General features: G+C 43.5%; 5 non-coding genes across 5 annotated transcripts; all 5 read right to left on the reverse strand.

The window, feature by feature from the left end:
- Window positions 1-334: 334 nt before the first annotated feature.
- LOC143487216 (5S ribosomal RNA) lies at window positions 335-453 on the reverse strand. Its single transcript, XR_013124026.1, has one exon. It is a non-coding gene; the product is annotated as a 5S ribosomal RNA (ribosomal RNA).
- Window positions 454-1,044: 591 nt separating this feature from the next.
- Window positions 1,045-1,163, reverse strand: LOC143487443 (5S ribosomal RNA). The gene has a single exon (XR_013124247.1). It is a non-coding gene; the product is annotated as a 5S ribosomal RNA (ribosomal RNA).
- A 606-nt stretch (window positions 1,164-1,769) lies between these two features.
- On the reverse strand, window positions 1,770-1,888 carry LOC143487221 (5S ribosomal RNA). The gene has a single exon (XR_013124031.1). It is a non-coding gene; the product is annotated as a 5S ribosomal RNA (ribosomal RNA).
- A 2,210-nt stretch (window positions 1,889-4,098) lies between these two features.
- Window positions 4,099-4,217, reverse strand: LOC143487217 (5S ribosomal RNA). Its single transcript, XR_013124027.1, has one exon. It is a non-coding gene; the product is annotated as a 5S ribosomal RNA (ribosomal RNA).
- A 592-nt stretch (window positions 4,218-4,809) lies between these two features.
- LOC143487444 (5S ribosomal RNA) lies at window positions 4,810-4,928 on the reverse strand. The gene has a single exon (XR_013124248.1). It is a non-coding gene; the product is annotated as a 5S ribosomal RNA (ribosomal RNA).
- Between the last annotated feature and the right edge of the window lie 72 nt (window positions 4,929-5,000).

The following is a 5,000-nucleotide window of genomic DNA, read 5'->3' on the forward strand; positions in this document are numbered from 1 at the left end:
ATTTATATGTATACGGCTGTATGGTTAGGTGAACAACGGTGAGTTCCTTCAAGAAGATAAGGTGAACTAGCTATAGCTATCCGTCCATGCATTGAGTAAATACAGAGGCTACAACTTAAGCACGCCAGCTGTGCGCATGCGCAGTATTGCAGAGGACCAAGCCTGCGTGTCGACGTTTCCTCTTAGCTGGACGCATGTTTCTGCATGCTAGTTTTTTTTGGGGGGGGGCAGATAGAGCGATAGAGAGGTAAGAATAATAAAAAAAACCTGAGTGACGAATCACAAATAGACAGAAGAAGCAAACATGAAAGTCACCATTTGTGAGCAAAGGAAAAGCTTACAGCACCTGGTATTCCCAGGCGGTCTCCCATCCAAGTACTAACCAGGCCCGACCCTGCTTAGCTTCCAAGATCAGACGAGATGGGGCGTTCTCAGGGTGGTATGGCCGTAAGCGAGAGAGGAGGGTTAAAATGACCCTTTTATACAAGACTTTCACAAAGTGATTACACAGAGTTCACCGAATGATCAAATCGCGTCTTACACAATGCCTTTGCTGTTTTTTCTTTCATTTGCTTTAACCTGTTACTCTCAGCAATGTGACAGGTGCTTATTTAGCTGTGTAACTGCATAATTGAGTGTAATTGAATTGCTGCAAAAAAAGTTGGGTTTTTTTGGAGGAATAATTATGCAACGTTTCTCTGCATGGGGCATTTATATGTATACGGCTGTATGGTTAGGTGAACAACGGTGAGTTCCTTCAAGAAGATAAGGTGAACTAGCTATAGCTATCCGTCCATGCGTTGAGTAAATACAGAGGCTATAACTTAAGCACGCCAGCTGTGCTCATGCGCAGTATTGCAGAGGACCAAGCCTGCGTGTCGACGTTTCCTCTTAGCTGGACGCATGTTTCTGCATGCTAGTTTTTTTTTGGGGGGGGGCAGATAGAGCGATAGAGAGGTAAGAATAATAAAAAAAACCTGAGTGACGAATCACAAATAGACAGAAGAAGCAAACATGAAAGTCACCATTTGTGAGCAAAGAAAAAGCTTAAGGCACCTGGTATTCCCAGGCTGTCTCCCATCCAAGTACTAAGCAGGCCCGACCCTGCTTAGCTTCCGAGATCAGACGAGATCGGGCGTTCTCAGGGTGGTATGGCCGTAAGCGAGAGAGGAGGTTTAAAATGACCCTTTTATACAAGACTTTCACAAAGTGATTACACAGAGTTCACCAAATGATCAAATCGCGTCTTACACAATGCCTTTGCTGTTTTTTCTTTCATTTGCTTTAACCTGTTACTCTCAGCAATGTGACAGGTGCTTATTTAGCTGTGTAACTGCATAATTGAGTGTAATTGAATTGCTGCAAAAAAAGTTGGGTTTTTTTGGAGGGATAATTATGCAACGTTTCTCTGCATGGGGCATTTATATGTATACGGCTGTATGGTTAGGTGAACAACGGTGAGTTCCTTCAAGAAGATAAGGTGAACTAGCTATAGCTATCCGTCCATGCGTTGAGTAAATACAGAGGCTATAACTTAAGCACGCCAGCTGTGCTCATGCGCAGTATTGCAGAGGACCAAGCCTGCGTGTCGACGTTTCCTCTTAGCTGGACGCACATTTCTGCATGCTAGTTCTTTTTTTTTTGGGGGGGGGGGGGGGGGGGGCAGATAGAGCGATAGAGAGGTAAGAATAAAAAAAAAAACCTGAGTGACGAATCACAAATAGACAGAAGAAGCAAACATGAAAGTCACCATTTGTGAGCAAAGAAAAAGCTTGCAGCACCTGGTATTCCCAGGCGGTCTCCCATCCAAGTACTAAGCAGGCCCGACCCTGCTTAGCTTCCGAGATCAGACGAGATCGGGCGTTCTCAGGGTGGTATGGCCGTAAGCGAGAGAGGAGGTTTAAAATGACCCTTTTATACAAGACTTTCACAAAGTGATTACACAGAGCTCACCGAATGATCAAATCACGTCTTACAAAATGCCTTTGCTGTTTTTTCTTTCATTTGCTTTAACCTGTTACTCTCAGCAATGTGACAGGTGCTTATTTAGCTGTGTAACTGCATAATTGAGTGTAATTGAATTGCTGCAAAAAAAGTTGGGTTTTTTTGGAGGGATAATTATGCAACGTTTCTCTGCATGGGGCATTTATATGTACAGTTGTGATCAAATTTATTCAACCCCCAATGCTGCGAAGGGTTTTATGGAATTCAGTGCACATTTGTAATTGTGTTCATAATGAAATCTTACAAGGACTTGTTAAAGAACTAAATGAAACTAAGATAGCATCAATTTTTTTTGTCATAAAGTATTAAATGGCCTTTTTGTGATTTCTTCATTGACACAATTATTCAACCCCTTTACGACTACCACTCCTAAGAACAGAGGTTCATTCCAGTGTTTTCCATCAGGTATTGAAAACATCTGTGGATGTCAACGAGCAGCAATCAAGCATGATAAGCACCAATTAGGCAGATTTAAAAGGACTGTGATACTCAGCTCCTTCTAGACATCTACTGGTGTGTTTCCAAGCATGGTGAAGGCAAGAGAATGGTCCCAGAAGACAAGAGAAGAGGTTATTGCTCTTCACAAGAATGGCAATGGATATAAAAAGATTGCGAAGTTGTTAAATATTCCAAGAGACACTATCGGAAGTATCATTCGCAAGTTCAAGTTAAAGGGCACAGTGGAAACGTTACCTGGTCGTGGCAGAAAGAAGATCCTGACCGCGACTGCTGTGCGCTACCTGAAGCGTAATGTGGAGAAAAATCCCCGCGTGACTGCTAAGGAACTGAAAAAAGACCTGTCAGATGTGGGCACTGAAGTTTCAGCTCAGACAATAAGGCGCGCACTGCATAACGAAGACCTCCATGCCAGAACGCCCAGACGCACCCCCTTGCTGACTCCAAAGAACAAGAAAAGTCGACTGCAGTATGCCAAAAGTCATGTGGACAAGCCACAAAGGTTTTGGGACAGTGTACTGTGGTCAGATGAAACTAAATTAGAACTGTTTGGGACAATGGACCAGCGCTATGTTTGGAGAAGGAAGAACCAGGCTTATGAACAAAAGAACACCTTGCCTACTGTGAAGCATGGCGGGGGGTCAATTATGCTTTGGGGCTGTTTTGCTTCTAATGGTACCGGAAAGCTTCAACGTGTGCAGGGTACCATGAATTCCCTTCAGTACCAGGAGATCTTGGAGGAAAATGTGATGGAGTCAGTCACAAACCTGCGGCTTGGGAGACGTTGGACCTTCCAACAGGACAATGATCCAAAGCACACATCCAAGTCCACTAGAGCATGGTTGAACATGAAAGGCTGGAACATTCTAGAGTGGCCATCGCAATCACCAGACTTAAATCCAATTGAGAACCTCTGGTGGGACCTAAAGAAGGCAGTTGCAGTGCGCAAGCCTAAGAATGTGACTGAACTGGAGGCTTTTGCCCATGAAGAATGGGCTAAGATACCCATAGGTCGCTGCAAGACACTTGTGTCAAGCTATGCTTCACGCTTGAAAGCTGTCATAACTGGAAAAGGATGTTGTACTAAGTACTAAAAAATAATGTCACTAGGGGGTTGAATAAAACTGATAATGATGTGAGCACAGTAAAGACATTTGTGGTTATTCCATCATAAATATTATGTTATGTTTGTCTAATTTATAAGTGCCTCTTTGATATAATTGTAAATAAGATGACTGAAATGATCAAAATCAATGTCAAACTGGCCAAAACACTTTATTTCAGTGGGGGTTGAATAAATTTGATCACAACTGTATACGGCTGTATGGTTAGGTGAACAACGGTGAGTTCCTTCAAGAAGATAAGGTGAACTAGCTATAGCTATCCGTCCATGCATTGAGTAAATACAGAGGCTACAACTTAAGCACGCCAGCTGTGCGCATGCGCAGTATTGCAGAGGACCAAGCCTGCGTGTCGACGTTTCCTCTTAGCTGGACGCATGTTTCTGCATGCTAGTTTTTTTTGGGGGGGGGCAGATAGAGCGATAGAGAGGTAAGAATAATAAAAAAAACCTGAGTGACGAATCACAAATAGACAGAAGAAGCAAACATGAAAGTCACCATTTGTGAGCAAAGGAAAAGCTTACAGCACCTGGTATTCCCAGGCGGTCTCCCATCCAAGTACTAACCAGGCCCGACCCTGCTTAGCTTCCAAGATCAGACGAGATGGGGCGTTCTCAGGGTGGTATGGCCGTAAGCGAGAGAGGAGGGTTAAAATGACCCTTTTATACAAGACTTTCACAAAGTGATTACACAGAGTTCACCGAATGATCAAATCGCGTCTTACACAATGCCTTTGCTGTTTTTTCTTTCATTTGCTTTAACCTGTTACTCTCAGCAATGTGACAGGTGCTTATTTAGCTGTGTAACTGCATAATTGAGTGTAATTGAATTGCTGCAAAAAAAGTTGGGTTTTTTTGGAGGAATAATTATGCAACGTTTCTCTGCATGGGGCATTTATATGTATACGGCTGTATGGTTAGGTGAACAACGGTGAGTTCCTTCAAGAAGATAAGGTGAACTAGCTATAGCTATCCGTCCATGCGTTGAGTAAATACAGAGGCTATAACTTAAGCACGCCAGCTGTGCTCATGCGCAGTATTGCAGAGGACCAAGCCTGCGTGTCGACGTTTCCTCTTAGCTGGACGCATGTTTCTGCATGCTAGTTTTTTTTTGGGGGGGGGGCAGATAGAGCGATAGAGAGGTAAGAATAATAAAAAAAACCTGAGTGACGAATCACAAATAGACAGAAGAAGCAAACATGAAAGTCACCATTTGTGAGCAAAGAAAAAGCTTAAGGCACCTGGTATTCCCAGGCTGTCTCCCATCCAAGTACTAAGCAGGCCCGACCCTGCTTAGCTTCCGAGATCAGACGAGATCGGGCGTTCTCAGGGTGGTATGGCCGTAAGCGAGAGAGGAGGTTTAAAATGACCCTTTTATACAAGACTTTCACAAAGTGATTACACAGAGTTCACCAAATGA

The sequence above is a fragment of the Brachyhypopomus gauderio genome, unplaced genomic scaffold, assembly GCF_052324685.1.
Source record: "Brachyhypopomus gauderio isolate BG-103 unplaced genomic scaffold, BGAUD_0.2 sc46, whole genome shotgun sequence".
NCBI classification, from domain to species: Eukaryota; Metazoa; Chordata; class Actinopteri; order Gymnotiformes; family Hypopomidae; genus Brachyhypopomus; species Brachyhypopomus gauderio.